Source organism: Myodes glareolus, chromosome 14 (assembly GCF_982192425.1).
Source record: "Myodes glareolus chromosome 14, mMyoGla1.1, whole genome shotgun sequence".
Classification (NCBI taxonomy): Eukaryota; Metazoa; Chordata; class Mammalia; order Rodentia; family Cricetidae; genus Myodes; species Myodes glareolus.
The window spans coordinates 30,021,137-30,039,674 of NC_142039.1; the positions used below are offsets into that span (position 1 = coordinate 30,021,137).

Consider the following 18,538-nt stretch of genomic DNA (forward strand, 5'->3'; position numbering starts at 1 on the left):
ACACATATATATTTCCTGCTCTTAATTGACATTCTTATGTTCTTATTATCTTCCCAGTTGTGCGTGTGAGTGTGTGTGCATGAGCAGATGTATGCATGTTTTTCTCAGTGGCCTTAAGCTGGGCAATCACGTTAGACTGACTGGCAAGTAAGCTCCAGGGATCTAGCTTCCTGAACTGAGCAGCAATCAGCTTCCCAGCCTCTCCCGTGAGAGACAGCCTTTGCTGGGCTACCCAGTATTGGTTGAACCAATCTGATAAGCTACTTTCTAATGTAGATTCACAGGTAGTTCTGTTACTTAGAGAGCCCTGACTATTACAGTCTCTGCCTCTACTGCACCGTGTTCCTGGACTGGGACTGTCACTTGCAGGTTCGTTTGTTCTCTTGAGTGGGTCAGAGTGACAGAGAGAAGTTTGAGGTAAGTCTTTCTCTTCTCCACAAGGAAGGCTGTCGCTGGCAGGAGTTGGATACTCCCTTTCTCCCGGGCCAGGCAAACGTTGATAAACTGCAGCTGAGGAGACTCTGGGTACTTGTTTTTCCGGAGGGCAAACGTGGTTAAGAACACTGTGTTCTGGTGTGTCACCCAGTATATCCTTCTCCCTCCACCTGCTGGAGGAGGGAGGGGTGTTTTCTCCAGTGTTCACTGTGAGAACCTGTTTGTGCTGCTGGGGCTGCTTCTCTTTATAGTGTAGAACCACCCATGACTGGGACCTCACTCTTGGCTCTCAGCTGTTCACAGTGCCTCACGAGGACACCATCCATCAGCTATAGTTCAAGTCTTCCTGATGCCAACTGCCCCTTGGAAGTTCTGCTCGGATGTTTTCTAACAGGTGGGTGAGACGCTCTGTAGTCTTGCTTTTCTTCAATTTTCAGAATGATGGTTTGTCCTATGATCTTATTTCTTTGATGTGTCTGTGAAGAGACATTTGTTTGCCTTAATTTTGCTCAGCTGTTCTTGCTATGTTGGTGTCTAAGCTTTCTTTTTGAAATTTCTGGATGAAGGGTTTTGTTGTTGTTCTATTAATACTTAAATATTTTGATGATTAAATAGGAACTATGTATATTGTACCTGCCTCCAGAACAATAGTTTAGATGTAGCCAGTACTAAAAATGATAAAGATTCTTATCCACTTTCCCTATCATTCAAAGGTGTGCTGCTATGCTACTTTCTCTTGTATAAACACAAAACACATTGTGGTCACACAAAATCCTTCCATGATCCTTTGTCAGTCTGGGCTTCTCTTCACCAGCCTGAGTTAGCACATCCTATAATTTACATTGCTTTTCAAAATTCTATTCACTACTAGGTCTATTCACTTTTAGGTCTATTTAGGTAGGGAAGCTACTCCATGGCTTTAAGGGCTGCGTTCTGACCATCTTTTTACTGTCAGCAGTTGAGAATCTTTAATTTATATATAGTAAATGGTTATTCTTTGATGTGTCATTTCACTGTTTGGTATGACAATAAAAGACAACCTCAAACACCCTGCTCAGATTATCAAAGTGTTTGTAGTTTAATGGGTAACTTACACGAGCAAACTTCGAACATGTACTAATTACAACAATAGACACATGGGCAGAGTCCACAACGGACATTGAGCCAACAGAGGGTACTGAGATGATTTGTTGAAGCACTGTGTAGCAGCTGCCAGAGAGGAACTGTTAGGGGTTGAGCTGGGAAAGGCTGGTGGAATGGTGCTGGCAACAACGGAGTCAAATGGAGTTGTAGGGAAGTGCAGGCAGCAGGAGGTTTGAAACAGGATAAAGTGTCATGGGACAGATAAGGAGTATTCCCAGGGTTGAGGTCAGCCTGGAAGAGATGCACAGAACTTCAGTGGGCCCAAGGAAAACTGTTTTTCATTTTACATACCAGCCACAGTTCTCCCTCGCTCTCCTCCTCTCACTCCTCCCCCACCTCTCTTCCACCCCCATCCACTCCTCAGAAAATGTAAGGCCTCCAATGGAAAGTCAACAAAGTCCTGCACATTAAGTGGAGGCAGGCCCAAGCTTCTCCTGCCTGCATCAAAGCTGAGCAAGGCATCTCACCATAGGGAATGAGCTCCAAAAGGCCAGCTCATGCACCAGGGATAGATCCTGGTCTCACTACTTTTAAGGATGATTCAACACGTGAAAAATCTGTCAATGTAATCCATCATATAAACAAGCTGAAAAAAAAAACCCACACATAATCATCTCATTAAGTGCTGAAAAAGCCTTCGACAAAATCCAACAGCCAGATCAGTGATTATTCTGTTACCCCTTGCTGCCCACTAAGACAATTCCCTCCATATCATAGTTCTCAAGACATAACTCAGAGAGCCCCTGTATCAGAATCACTTGAAATGTTTTACTCAACACTTAGATAATACTCTTGCCTCTCAGTTACTGGATCAAAGCATGTCGGGGTGAAACCTAGGATGAGATGATAAAGGTCTTGGAGAGATCTGGGATACAAGAACATACCTAAACATGATAAAGGCAATTTATAGCCAGCTGAGATGTACCTTCCTTGCTTCCATGGTCACACAGTGCATTGCAGGAAAGGGGCTCTGCCACTAGGGGCTATTGAGAAATGTCTCCAAAATGGATTTTGATACATGCAGCTTTGCTTCTCTACACCTGGCTGGGCACAGCCACACACATAGACTCAGCTTTTGATGCTGTTTAGGCTCTGGGACCCAGCTGCACCTTTGCTTGCACAAGAGACAATGGCTGCAGAAGACAAAGAGATTGTCGTCTCAAGATCCACAGCATCATTCCTTACAACAGGACCATCACAAGGGCTCAGATACCCTCCTTTACCTTTAGCCATAGTGGAAAAGACTCAATGCTGACCGTGGAAGGAAGAAAGAGAGCAGGAGGTAAAGATCTTTGGACAAAAAGGAAGCATAGTGGTACGATAGGAATGGAAACAGTACTCTGATGTGACACCTATTTACGCAAAGGAAGTTAAGTTTTAAACTGAAAATGAGGATAATACCAGGAAATGTTAGGGTTTTGTGCACTCTTGGCCTGAAGAAAGAACAGGAGCCCAAGAAAGGAAGCCAAGTTCATATCAATCAAAGCTGTTTTCTTAAATTCTCCTATCTGGAAAAAAAAATGATTTCACCATCTAATTCCTTACCTGTTAAGAGTCACAGCTGTGTGGTTAGACTGATATTTAGGGTACTCCCCATGGGAGCAGCATGTGTTCATTCTTATGGCTGGGGATACAAACAGTAACACATAAAGACTGTTATTCTGTGTTAGATTGCTGTTGCAAACTGCCATATAACCTTTTGTGATAAACAGCTTTGGGGGTACCTAGATTTGTTTGTTAGCAAAGTTGGGGCACACCGCCTTCTGCTCAGGGCCTGTCTTCTATAGAAATCTCTATGTGGTCTGTTAGCAGCTAATTCTGTGGGATTGACTCTTTGTAAATTTGACTGTTAGAACAAAGAGCTAGTGTTGTCACACTAAGACCTCCTGGTGTGGGGGAATGGAGCAAGCTCATTCCCTTGCTGTGTAGAAGTCACACTGCTGAGGTGTTTTGGGGAATAAATTTTGAAGGGAGGATCATGGCCTCACAAGGTTTTTACAGATAAGGCAGCAACTTTTCCAAAAGACAAGTGTTCCTGTACCTCTGCAAAATGGGTTATTCCATGTGGGCATGTTTGCATACTTTCTGTGGACCTGCCTGTTGGTCTGGCAGCTGGACATTTACTATATAGTCTTGCGGGCTCCAACAAGGCTGCATTTGGGAACTGTTTCCATCCTTAAATGTGTGCTGCTATGGTATGAAATTTGAATGTTGGTACCAAATCACAGCATCATAAGCTTGGAGATTTTTGTGGTCTTGATGTGAAATGTTCCAACAGGTTCCTATGTTTGAACACTTTGACTTCCCTGCTGGGGGTAGCACTGTTTGGGAAGATTGGAGAGCCTTTAAAAGGTGTATCCTTACTGGAAGAATTTTACTACTGAGAGGGATAGAGGGGAGCTGGAAACTTGGAAGTTTAATAGACCGGCCCCACTTCCTGGTCTCTCTCTCTCTCTCTGCTTCCTTGTTGTGGATGCAACATGACGAGATGACTCCTGCCATCATGTCTACTCTCCTGTGATGAACTGTACCCTGCGGAGCTGTAAGTCTAAATAAGCCCTTCCCTACTAAAGTTTCTTTATTGAAATTACCTGGCACGAGTGAGAAGGAAGCATGAAGCACACAACAAAGCTGCTTAGGAGTTTATTAGAGGCCTGGTGAAGCTGGTGCCGACAGAGAGGGCTGAAGATGGCGTGTCCAGCTTTTAAATGCTGCCTAGCGCATGTACACAGGGGGTTGATGTAGCTACATCATATATAGCGGAGCTTAAGCGTACACACAAAGGCTTACGTAGCTGTGTCATATGTAGGTGATGCAATCATGCCGCAGGTAGGACACGCAGGGTTTGTTCGCACATGCATGGCCCTGTGACCTGGAAGTGCCAGCCATGCTGTGTGGCTGGGATCATAACTTTCCCCTTCCCTCCCCTCCCCTTCCTTCCCCTCCCCTCCCCTCCCCTTCCCTCCCCTCCCCTCCCCTCCCCTTCCTTCTCCTCCCCACCCCTCCCCTCTCTCTCTTCTTTCCTCTCCCTCCCCTTTCTTCCCCTTCCCTCTCCCTCCCCTTTCCTCTCCCTCCCCTTTCCTCCCCTTCCCTCTCCCTCCCCTTTCCTCCCCCTTCCCCCTTCTTTATTCCTTCATGTGTAGCATTGTACATGTTTGTCTGAATGTATGTACCTGTGCTTATTACATGTATGTGTCTTCATGCGCCTGCTTCTGAACATCAGAGGTTAATGTCAAGAGTCTTCCTCAATCATTCTCCATCTTTTTGGGACAGACAGGGACTGTCACTGAACCTGGAGCTCATTGATTTCGCTGAATGTAGCTAGCCAACATTACTAGATTCTATCTATTTTTATTCACCTGGTGTTGTGATTATAGCCACAGCACCTCACTTGGCTAGGGATTCAAGCTCAGGTCTTCATGCACAGAAAGAAGGTACTTATACAAAAAGTACATCTCTCTTGGCCCTTAAATTTCTTAAATTACTTCCTATGGGGGGAAGAGAGAAAGAAAGAGAGAGAGAGAGAGAGAGAGAGAGAGAGAGAGAGAGAGAGAGAGAGAGAAGAGAGAGAGAGAAGAGAGAGAGAGAGAGAGAGAGAGAGAGAGAGAGAGAGAGAGAGATGAGTGGTTACCACAAGGGAGCTGGGAACCAAACCCAGGTCAGACAGTACACTTAATCAGTGAGCAGAGCATTTCTTAAGACCCGCTATCTCACTTTTGAATTGGAAATGTCCCCCGTCTGACTGTCCAGCCTTCATATCTAAGAAGTATGTACAGTTCTTTTTGGCTTAAAACTGTAAGAATTTACAATTAGATTTGCCTTCAGTTTTGGCTAAGACTTTGGGTTTTGAATTTCAGCGGTGCTATGAGAGTTTAGTCTTTGGAGAATATTGGTGATGAATTAAATTGTAAGATGACCTTTAAGGCCAGGGCGTATCACTGAAGTTTGGACTTGGGATGGTCTCCAAAGACAAATATGAAAATCTTGGTCCCCAGGTGGCATTTTTCTCAGGTGATGGAAATTTTACAAGGTGAGATGTAGTGTGATCTCCTTACTTGAGGATGTACCCTTGAAGGTGTTTTGGGCCCTGGATCTTTTCCCCTCATTTTCAGCTTCTGGTTATAAGGGAAGCAGATTGCTTTCCCACACAGTCCTGTGTCTGTGACCGCTTGTCTTGCCAGCAAAGGTAAAAGCCATGGATCTTCTTGGCATGGATGGAAGTTCCTAAAACTGTGAGCTAAATTAAAGCTTTTCTGTTTATAAATTAGTTACCTAACTCATTAGAGCAAGGGAGAGCTAATATGTGAGCATCACAAAAAAAAATCTAGATATCAACATTCAGAGATTGTGTTTGGATTTTCCCTATTGTAAAATACTTAGAGTATGAATTTGAGCAGGTGGGCTGAATTTTTTATAATATAGAATGTTCTGAATATCTTTCCTCCTCCACTAGACAATGAAGATCATGTTGGTTTTTCTTAATTTCCCTTTCAGTCAATTGCTAGTAATGCAGAGAAAGAAAAAAAAATACATTCGTGGTTGGCTTTCTTTTTTATGTTTATGTCTTTTCATTTGTAAGTTAAGCAAAAAGTCTAAATGCCTTAAAATTAAAGAAAGGGGGCATTGTAGTATACAGAATAGTATCATTGAAAATATACAGTGGTCTCCCAAACTTGTGTAAGGTGGGTTATGTTTCAGGTTTTGAAAGGAGCTTGAACTAAAAGATGAATGCTAGGAGAGACAAAGGCGTTCTTCTTGAATCCTATGGACTCTTTATATTTTCACCTTTACAATGACGTTATGGATCTGGATTCTATAAATAAACCCTTAAGTTTAGTTACCTACAAAGATACCCTAGATTGAAATTCCTTAAGAGAGATTCTGAGGAAGCAGCTGGAGCTCCATTGTTGTCTCTGTCTGCTCAGCTGCTCCTGTTGAGAACTTTGCTTCAGGGCTCGCACGTTCCTGAGAAGTAGGTTAGCTGTCATTTCCACAGGTATTTGGGTTGCACATTACCTATTTCCCAGCCGCCATGACATTTCAACAGTGTCTCTATCCAACATTGCCTCACAAGTTTGTGAACAACCTCAGATGCTCCTCTCCCTAATCTAGGATGTTCTAAACCCAATCCAATTTAAACATCCAAAGCCTATGCCAGCATCAACAGTGACTACCTGATAGCCACAGACTTTTTATATGACCTCAGAATGGTCTCCATTCATTCTATATCATAGAAATATGATGATAATGTTTGCCACCAATATGTATTTAGCAAAATTCACCAAAACAAAGAAAATTACCTGAAAATAACAAAAGAAGAAAATACAAGAACAAGAGAATCTCTATTGGAACATTCTGCTTGCTACATCTCCTGCTTTGTCTTTGATTAAACATCTTTTGCTCAACAAGACCTGCTACTCCTATATTCCCAAATGCAGTTCCTCTTTAACCTGCCTCATCATTTCAGCCTTGCCTGCTCTGATCTCTCCACAGCACTAATTCCTCTAACGTATTATGTGATGCTTGTACTTGTTCTGTATATTGCTTGTCTCTTCTCATTATCATTAGAGTTCCAACTTAGACACTTCTAGTGGGACTGGAAATTGACCCAGCCACTATGGAAATCAGTATAGATGTTCCTAAAAGACAATAACAAAAACTGAAACCAAAGCTATGATATGACTCAGCTGTACCACTTTTAGGTGTATACCTAACAAACGCCAAGGTGGCATACTGCAGTAATACATACACAGACATATTTTCAGACATCAGTTTTCATAAGAGTGAACTTATAAGCCAATCCATGAGTCCACCAACAAAGGCGTAGACACAATGTGTATGTGTGTGTGTGTGTGTGTGTGTGTGTGTATGTAGACACAATTGTGGTATATAGACACAATAGAGTTTCCTTTATTCATAAAGAAGAATAAAATTATGTCATTTATGGGGAAAAAGCTTGAGATTAATTTAAGTTAAATAAGTCATAAATAGGAAGACAAGCAATTACACATTTTCTCTCATTTATGGGTCCTAGAATTGTGCATAAATATGTAAATCGTATGTATGTGTTTATGTGTGTATCATATACGAAAATGTAAAGTATGGCAAGAGAGGAAAGGAAAGAATAGGCAGAGGTAAGCGGGGTCAAAAGACATGATTGTCATGGAGGAGAGTTTCTACATGAAACCCAGTACTAGGTACAATGAATATATACCAATGGAAATACACAGTAAGTCATAAAACTGCAAGCATGTATTTTTTTCATGGGGGTTGTTCCATCCTTAGTACCCTGGACAGCATCTAAGCAGCAGAAGATCCACAATATAGCTAGCTGTCTATTGTAATATAAAATTAATTAGTGGTCAGTAAGCAAGTGAGCAAGTGTTTTGTTCACTGAGAGTTGATAGCTTCAGAGTTTGCTCAGCACTCAACAGTCAACATATCATTCTTAGTGGACCCTATTTGGTGGAGTTTATCTTCTTATGTCTTTTGTTGCCTTTTCCCCCTAGCCTGGGTTGTAGCCTAATGTAGATTTCTATACTTCTTAGGTTGGGATAAGTGTGGCTTAGTGTGAGATTTCTTTTATACCACTATAAGAAGATTCTAATAATTTTTTTTTTGGTAATTCTAGCTGTAGCACTTATTTGCTATTGATCAGCACTTTGCCCATGCCCATTGGAAATGTTTACACAGCCTGTTTGAAAGGTTGGGCACACTTGGCTTTGTGAAATAGCCTGCAGACCTTCTGGAACCTTCCTCAGCTTTCTGTACTATATAAGGGCATTCAGAGTCCAGTTAGTCATCACTTGGGAAATTGCCGCTCATGGATCATGTGGGTCAGAAATTCATGGCAAGCCTCAGAACTTTCTAATCTAATTTCCATAGAATCATTCTTCAGCTGGGGCATGGTATTGATCCAACTGAAAGTGAAACAGAACAGAGGAAGTATTTATACAAGTTACAGTTGCAGCAAAGCTGCTTAGGCAAGACGAGAACTGTGCCAGCAGCCCCAATCTCTTCTGTTTGACTCTGACTAGAAATCCAGAAGTGAAATATGTGTCATTTTTCACTATTTATAAGTCAAACCGGTGGCTAGCTCATTCTAGACAGTGCAATGAAAATAAATAAGGCCACTTCCCATCTGGAGAAGCTTTGATGTTAGTGTCTTCCCTTGTCCTGGCTTCTCCTCCCAGTACATTATTATTCTTTGTCTCAATCTCAACCCCAGACCCTGATTCCATTTGGATTCTGTCTATGAAGATAGCTAATGTGTTTGAAACTTAGCATGTACATCCAAAAGTAAACCCATGTTTGTCTCTCATTTTCCATTCTTCTTAATGTTTTCCATGGTGTCTACTATCTTGGAGAACAATATCTTTCTTTATCCAGATGTTTAGACACTAAACTAGCTTTGTTCCTATACTTTGGAAGAGGCTCACTTATAAGCCTTTCAGTTTCTCTTCAGTATGTTTTCTGAATTGCCTTCTAACCTTCCCTTATCTGGTAGTTTAAGATGCCATCAGATTAGGTTTTTTTTTTCTAGAATATGGGAGTGACCTGCTGAGTATTCAACTGCCTGCTTTTGGTGCCTCCTTGTAGTCTATAGAGCATCTATAAACTTCAAGCTTCCCCTCCAGGATGCCTTTCTAGACGCTGGATAAAGCACAAACTTTCTTCCTCAGTCGGACCATTTCCCTATGATGTCATAAAAAATGTGGCTTTATAGTGATTTGTTTTTTATTTTATATATCTATTTTTATTAATTATGTGCATATCTATGTGTCTGCATTGGTTATGTGTACATGAGTATATGGCCAACATAGGCCAAAGAGGATGCTGGACTTTTGGAGCTGAAGTTATAAGGAATTGTGCACAATATGCTCTCCTTACTGCTAAGCCATCTTTCCAGGTCTCCAGTGAGCTCTTATGTACTCTTCCTTTTACTTAGTCCATGCTGTTTGCTTTGGAGGCCATGCTCTAATGTTATGTAGAAGCCCTTGCCGTCCTCTTGTTAAGACACATTCTCTCTGTCGGTGTTTTTCATATTGTCCAATCAGAAGTTATCTTCCTCTGTCTTGTTCCTCTCCATTCACATTTTACAATATTTTGAGGGTCTGTCCAAGTGTTTATGGATAAAATTTAGTTTCTATAACATCCAATGTAGACCTTGAGGTCTGGGACTATGTTTATGTTTCTCTGTCTTAGAGACCCAGGGTGAGTATCATATATATAGCAGATACTTCAAAATAATCAAGAATAGAAAACAATGAATTAGAAAGACTGTAGTTCAAAAATAGCATCAACAGAGACCATAAAGGGAAGATCCATTATAAATATAAGATATGAAATTGAACTTCATGTTTATTTCTGTCAGATGTTCATATGCCACTTAGAGAAGGGGAAAATGATTCTCACAATGATAGCAATAATTAATTAATTCTTATCGTTGGGCTTTGGTGGAATAGTGGACTTTTTAAGGGTAATTTTTATTACCAGGATAGTCTAGTGAATAGATAAATGCTGAAATGAGTGGTCAGTAAGTATATATAGTGGCTGTATTTCAAAAAGAAATAACCCATTTTATATAAGGAATTATTTAAAAATATGAAAAAGCTTCATCTGGTAGAAACCAGCCTCTAAAAAAAGATTATTCTTAAAAACATTCTCTCTTTTGTCATTCTCGAGCAAATAAAAAGACAACTTAAAATAAATAAAATTTCATCCAACTTCCCCTTCAGCAGGCAGAGCAGTTAAAAAAATAATCTAAGAACAAAAGTATGTCTGGCTGGAGCCAAGTGGAATGTTGCCTTCCCACTAGACCACTTGGGCTGGTCACACAATAAAATGTTGGCACGTATCTTTGATGTAGCAAGAATCTAGAAGATATTATGTGTACCAACAGGGTGTGCAAGGCTAGGAGGTACTTTGCGTCGCTGTCACCAAACACCTGATAGAAACACAAAAGGAAGATTTCTTTTAACTCAGTGTTTCAGAGGTGCCAGTATACCAAGATGAGGTGAGGGAGATGATACATGTCTTCTATGTGAAGCTATCATGTCATGACCAGCCAGGAAACAGAGAGCAGGAACAAGGCTCTGCTCCGCTTTATCTCCCACCATTATTATTCTGAGGAACCAACCATGCAATGGTGCCTTGAGTAAATCTTCTCTTTTGCTTTTTTTTTTCTGTTGTTGTTGTTTGCTTTTAAAGGCATGGTTTCCTTGTGTAGCCCTGGCTGTTCTGCACCTAACTCTGTAGACCAGGCTGGCTTCTAACTCACAGAGATCTGCCTGCCTTTGCTGCCAAGTACTGGGATTAAAGGCATACACCACCGCTGGCTGGCTGTAAATCTTTTCAAATTGGTTAATTCTCTGGAAACACGGTTGCAGACATCACCAAGTGCAGTGACTTATCTCCTAGGTGATTCTAAATCCAGTCAAATTACCAGTGGAGATGAACCATCTCACAGCAAGATAAAGACACAAGCATAGGGTTACAATGGGAGAGTCAGGAACAGCTGCCAGGCCTCTGCTTTCTCTTTTGTTTATATGATAATCCAGCCTCAAGTCCTTTATGCAGCCCATGGGACATCTTTTGTGGATCAGCTAGGTGGAAGTTTGTGCATCTCTTGGATATAAAGGGATGGAAGGATTACAGCAGACTGCTAAGCAAAAAGTGCTGAACAGAGTGCATTCTATATCTCATCTAGACCTCAGTTGGAAGATCTATTATTTGTAGGCGGCTGCCTCTTCTTACAAAAGCTCACCTTTACTCTCCTTCCTGACGTGCCCTGATAAGGTCTTCAGACTTTCCTGACTTGGTGTCTCTTTGTATGACCTTAGATCATTGAGTCACATAGTGTTGATATCTGAGCTGGTATGCATTCACTGGAAACACAAAATTGAAAGGTCAAGTCTTCAATGATGAATCCAAGTGTACTAGAATAAAAGTTCAAGGACACTGGTAATTTGAACAAATTTATTCAAAAGGAAAAGTATATTTAGATTCTATGTGGATGTGGTCATTTACATATTTCCATCTATAGTATGACACACATATAAACGCAAAAGTGACAATAAATCAAAACAAAAATCTCAGATAATTCCAAATCATTACTCTTTAAATGTTTGTTGTTTTAATTTTATAACAACAAACTTATCGCCTATATGAGTAAGTGAATTTACATGACTCATTATGTGTTTAGAAGAATTTTGAGCAAAATTATAAATAATAATTACCACCATTGGCAAAGCACAAAGTGTATGTTGATTTTGTAATAGAAGAAGAGTTGTAAGGGAAACTTAGATAAACACAAACAGCTAACTACAAGAAGGGCAAATACGGTTATTAGCCAAGTGTGAACTAATGTCTGATACTAATTCTCCTAATATTGCTGCTTGGTTTGGGTTTTTAATTTATTTTAGTATAAAATATATGGTTTTAGAAGCAGAAGCTAAAGTTGTCCCTGGCAAGATTCAGAGAGGAGCTATAATATGCTTCGAAGTTCAAGTAAATGCATGCGTTCATATGTGTGGGAGGGTGTTGCTTCTCAAGTTGTTGGTATATAATAAAAGCTAGCTGAAAAAAATCATAAATCATAGCTTAATTATAACCTCTACAACACACATGCCTAAAATCTAACACAACAGCTTTCATCACCAATTTTCCGTGGACTACTTATTTAAAGAGACTTATATAGAGTCAATATTTCACCAATGCTCTTACTTCTAGAAATATCACGATTGATTTATCAAAACATTGATCATTAATATTTATTTTATTTTTAATTGTGTATATGTACCTGAACATTGGTATCTGTATGAGTGTGAGTACCTTTATAGGTCAGAGAGGGCATTCTTGGAGCTGTAGTTATAGGTGAATGTGAACTCCTGATGTGGGTGCTAGAAACCACACAGGGTCCTCTGCAACAGCAGCAAGTACTCTTAATAGCTGAGCCATCTCTTTAGATCCCGATTATTTATGCTTAAAAGATCCCTTCTTCTTCCACCCACATAGCTAGCATTAGAGAAAAGAATCAGCATATTTTAATAACATAAAAAATTAGTATTTGATTAGTTATGCATATATGAACCACCCCTTCAAGCCACTTCCTAAAAGTTTCTTTCTCACAATCAAGTCTTTTTTGTTTTGTTTTGCTTTATAGCCACTGAGTTTTACCAGACCATATGTGTAACCACGAGTTTGGAGTAGGCCCTCGAAACATATTTTTTTAATATAGAAAACCAAAATATTAATGGAAATTGTCTTTTGCTCACAAATAATAGCTTCCCTTCTTGCAAGTGTAACCTAACCGATGACTTTTATCAAATGGTTTCCTCCTTTCAAATTGCCAAGGGATTCCTAAGATTGGTTCTGCTCATCTTGTCAAACCTTGCAGTCTGAAGGCTGATGCTCTGGGGGCTCCCACTAAGCTTAAGTCACGTATGCAGGTTCACAGGTACAGAAACTTGCTCTGGGCCTTCTTGAGTGATTGTCGAGAATGGGTTTTCTTAGGAAAGTGCATTGTAGTAGACAGTCAACGTGTCTTTTCTAGAACACAGAGATCTCTGAGTCAGCCAGGTGAATAATTTGATTCTGTTGCGGAAAAGCCTCAGAGCCATGAAATGACCATAGTATAAATAAGTCATCAGTATCAAGCATTATTGAAAAACTGTAATAACTGATTCTATGCTAACTTAATTATATTTGTCATATGCAAATATCTGGAGAGCAATCATCATTTTCCAAGTGCTAGTGCTTAGAGCATAGCAGTGAATAAGACAGGTAGCATGCAACACAGAGTTTGCTTACAGTGGGAGAAAATATTCTAATGACAGAATGCAGCCATTTTATGAAGGACTAAGTCTTAGAGCAATGAGGACAGAAAGGGAAAATAAGACTTGGTAGTGGGCACAGAACAGTGCAGGGTACTATTTACATAAGAGACCTGAAGGAATGATTTGAGTGTCTAGCTGTGAGAAGAGTGAACCAAATGGAAGGGAGAGCAAGTGGAAGGCCTATAGTGAGGACAGGTGTCCTTCCGGGACCCAAGGGAAGCCTTTGTGGCTGGAGGCTGGGACCTGATACGAGTAAACAGTCACAGCAGAGTTGAGGGAAGAGGGTGACAAGGTCAGGTTCGTGATTCTGTAGGCTATGGTGAGAATTTGAACTTTCTTCACATGTGATTTCAGGAGCTCCAGAGAGTGAGTGACATTAGGTCTTGTTTTTGAAAAGATTCCCTCAGGCTGCTGGTTGTACTATGGATAGCAGTGAAAGCTTTAAGACTGTTTAAGAAACTACTATGGTGTCATATGGTTTCACCTTAACTGAAGCAGTGTTGGGGAGAAATGAAAAAAGAATTCTGTGGATACAAGGGTGATTTCAGAGAGAGTGATTATTTGGATTTTGGACATGAACCAAAGAGTGATTTCAAGTGTGGTAGACCAAGGGGATAGGAGTGCAGTGATGCTATTTACTGAAATGAGAGAGAACCAGAGTGCTAACATGCTCTATGTGGAGAAGCAAGGATTTATGTTTACATGTAACTAAGTTATGATAAATCAATTATTGTGTACACATATAAAGTAAGTAGTTTGTTGTCTGACTGCCATGCCAGGGGAGATAACAGACTGGAGAAGTCATGTTAGATTTGGGATGGCTAATACCCCCTGCACCCTGTATGTTTGACACTTGGTCCCAAGATGGTGGTGCTGGATTGAAAGGATAAAGGGGCTTTAGGATGGGAAGCCTTGGTCACTGGGGCAGGCATTGAGAGTTGGCACATAGCCCAGTTTCCAGTCCTGTCCCGGCTTCTCTATCCTCCACAGTGTGGTTAAGATATGCCACAAGCTCCTGCCACTAAGGACTGATCCATTCCGTTCCTGTCCCATTCTCTCCCTACCGTGATAGACCAGACTCTGAATCTAAGAGCCTAAGTAATCCTTTTCTCCTGTGAGCAGCTTTGTTCAGGTGTTTGGTGAATAAATGATGCATCAGATATTTGTATAATGAAGTTGAGACCTAAGCGATGACTTACATGTGAAAACATTTCATGGGGGAATATAATCAAGGTAATTACTCACCCTTGGATTAAAGTTCGCCTCATTCTCTCTATTAGTAGGTTTATCACCCCTTGCTCATGACTGTTGGCATGTTAGTGTTGTCCTTATGACCTTATCTATGCTGTATTATTTGTCAAATGAGGGTTCCATGTCTACTGCCTTCTTTAAAATTAATTTAGCAGTCACTTCTCACATTGCTTTCAAGAGGTGCTAACCCATCATTTTCTATGCGCTCATCTCCACCTGCATTGCTTTTGAAATTTTGTAAGAATTTTATGCTTGACTTGATTACATTTTGAATAATTACTATATAGTAAGAATTGTTCCCTCATTACTTTTTCAGTGCCTTCATTCTTTATAATATTGCTTTTGCTATGTACGTGTGTGTGTGTGTGTGTGTGTGTGTGTGTGTGTGCACGTGCATGCATGGGCATGTGTACATGCTTCTGCATACATGCACTGTAGAGAAAGAGGGAGAGAGAGACAGAGAAAGCTCATGAAAGTCAGAAATTGACACTGAGATATCTCTCTTAACCACCCTTTAGTTTACTTTTTTAAAAATGTATTTATTTTAAAAAAATACCAATTCAAATTCCCAATCCCTTCCCTCCTCCTATTCCCTCCACACACCCTCCCACCCCACCCCCCTCTAATCCTAAGAGAGAGTAAGTCACTTTGCTTTGTGGAAGGTCCAAGGCCCTTCCTACTACATCTAGGCTGAGCAAGGTGTACATCCAAAGAGAATAGTATCCCCAAAAGCCAATACATGCAGTATAGAGATAAATTCCAGTGTCACTGCCAGTGGTTACTTTTTGAGGCCAGATCTCTCTCACTGAGCATGGAGCTCACTGATTGGCCTGACTGACTGGCCAGTGATCACCCTGTATTCCCCCTGTCTTTACTTCCCAGCACTGGGATTATTAGCATGCACCACCATGCTACCAATACTAGCTTTGTGCATGGGTCCTAGGGATGCGAACTTAGGCCCTCATGCTTATGCAATAAATATTTATCCCACTGAGCCACCTCTCCAGCTGTTGATTCTCCTTATATTAGCCACAGTGTTTGGTGCAATGTCATGTTAATAATTATAACACTCCTGGCAATCCATATGAGCATGACGACAACAATCCATACTATTTAACAGCATGCTGCTGTTTGTAAATGGTGCTCACATAAATTATCTCACTTTGGCCTCTTGATAAGACCTGGAGGGGAATATTTGAATTTCCCCCCGTTTTACAAGGGTTTCTATTCAAATATCATTGTGACACCTGACCAAAGAAGTAGATATATGGAGACACCTAGTTCATTGCTTTATAATTTGAAATAATATTTACATTTAATTAGGCAGCAGATGAGAACAGATCAAAGGTACAGTTGTGTAGTAATCAAAGGGGTACTGGCTTGTTCTACATGAGCAAACACTGTTAACTGTGAACCAAGAAAGAAGAATTCTAACTACTCAGTACTTATTAAAACAACAAATTGTGGATGTTTTCTGATGTATTTGAACTATGAGGTTGGCCAATTTTAATTTTACTTTTTTTTTTAAAAAAATTTTGGGAATTTCACTTATATGTATATCTGTGCACTGCATGTGTGCCTGTTGCCTAGGGAGGGCAGAAAATGATGCTGGATCCCTTGGAACTGGAGATATAGACAATTGTGAGGTACCCTATGGGTGCTAGGAGTTTAACTTGGGTCCTCTGGAACTGCAGCCAGTGTTCTTAACCCCTGAGTCATCTCTCTGGCTCTTACTACCTTTCATATTTTAAAAAAAGGTTTACCCTCCTTCATTGGCACAGAGAACCATCCCTGCTGTCTAAGATGATTAGGATTATTGAAGAGTCAAAGAAAGTAAATGAACAACTCTCTCCTTTCCACATAAAATATTCTCAAGCAAAAGATAGAAAGGATTCATAAAGCTCCAAACCACTGGATCCCCCTCGTTCACTTGCTCCTTCTCATGAAGCATGCTCTTGCATTTGCTTCCAGCAAGGATTCTTTGTCAACTCAGAAAGTTCCTTCCCCATTAAGAAAAATCACAGGAAGGAAAAGGGCCCAAGAGAGTTCCTTCATTGTCTATATTAAGAAATTATTTTTAACATTCTTTAATGTTTCATGACCAGAAATTGCTGCTTTTGTTTAAGACAAGGTTTCTTGTCTTAAACGTATTTTCTCTTCACTTTGATGAGCGACAGGAAACAAGCTGCGAAGCTTTAAATAAGTCATCTAATTCCTCAGTGCTTAATTGCTTTGGTGTGAAGGGAGCTAGTTGAACTGTGTGCTCTCTAGTCTCCTAATTTAAAAATTCCAAGTCAATGACATGCACAATGGTCTAAATATAACACTCTGCCTGTCCTGTCACCTGTGGTACTCCTTTACAAAAGCACTTCTGTAAGCAGAGCTTGCTTGTTCGTTTCCTGGCCACTCAGACCTAAATAGTCATACAAAAACTATTATTAATTACTGTCTGGCCTATTAGCTCAGGTTTCTTATTAACTAACTCTTACATCTTAAATTAATCCATTTCTATTATTTTATATCTTACCACGAGGCTCATGGCTTGTTACCTCTTCCTTGGGCGGCTTCATGATGTCTGCCTCCTTTGGCAGCTACATGGCTTCTCCCTGACTCTGCCTACTCTCTCTTTCTCTTTCTCTCTCTCCCCCCTCCTTTATCTCTGTTCAGTTTGGATATATTCTTCCCTGCCATTGGCCAAAGCAGCTTTATTCATTAACCAATAAAAGCAACATATATACAAAAGGACATCCCACGTCATACTTCCTCCCCTCTTATGTCCAAGATCAATCTCTTTTATAAAGTCCTACAAACTTAATTACTGCTAAGATACTGATTGTTCTCAAATGTAAATCTGCAGCTCGTCCTTGTCTGAAACATGTTTCTGGGATATAGGTACAACTCATCTAAATATAGCTCTACTGGTAGTAAGGATGGGAATCCCCTTACTCAGTCCATCCATGTGAAGGACAAAGAAAATAACCTATACATCAGAAGTATTTTGGAGAATCGTACAATAGAGAAAACTGATTCTGGCAATATTTTATGGACTTACTGGGTACAAATATGGTTTTTGTATACCTACTTACCTGTCCTTGAGTCTTCCATAAGCACCATACATACACACTTAGTGTTATGTTAGTTAGTGTCCTTTTCTAGTTGTCTATGTTTCAGTGGAAGACTAACTACTGATATTTCTATTTTTCAATTCACACATGCATTTTCCATTTATGCTTATTTTTGGCAGTTAAATTTTTGTATTATAGGTCAAAATATATAAATGATTATATATGAATGATTACTGAACTCAGACCAATAAGAAAAGGAATTAAGAGAAAAGAAAACATCACTATGGACAGTTCAGTTTGCAAAAATACTGTACTATTTATGGCTTTCATTCTATTTTAATGTTAGCAAAAAATGTGTGTGATAGGTGGTTGGAAATGATTAACTGAATACTTACCATGGAATATAAAACAAAAATGATTCTGGGGATGTAAAAATCATTTGAAGACCAATCTTGTATATATGATATGAAATTTGTGATGGTGCTTCTGAAATTGCAAAGATCCTCCCATTCCTTAGAAGGAAGTAGTTTGAATGGTGCTATTTTATGTATCCAAGCACACAAAATAAACTTCCTTACAACCAGACTTCCAGTGAATAATAAGATTGTCTGTAAATATTAGAATAAAGTTGATGAAGTCTCTCATTTTTCTGTGTGCAGATTTAGGACTAATTGGAGGCACATACAGCTGCTTCGACTTCATTGCTCATCTGTGAGCTGGATTATTAAACAAGGTCATTCTTATCACTTGTCACAAACCCAACTTACCTTAGTTAATTGTTAATAGCTCAGACCTGTGGCTTTCAGT

General features: G+C 40.1%; 1 long non-coding RNA gene across 1 annotated transcript in view; it reads left to right on the forward strand.

Moving 5' to 3' along the window:
- Positions 1-600: 600 nt before the first annotated feature.
- Positions 601-18,538, forward strand: part of LOC146891972 (uncharacterized) — a 196,833-nt gene continuing 178,895 nt past the window's right edge. The window contains exon 1 of the long non-coding RNA XR_015734928.1: positions 601-829. This is a non-coding gene — a long non-coding RNA (uncharacterized LOC146891972). The remainder of the gene's footprint in view (positions 830-18,538) is intronic.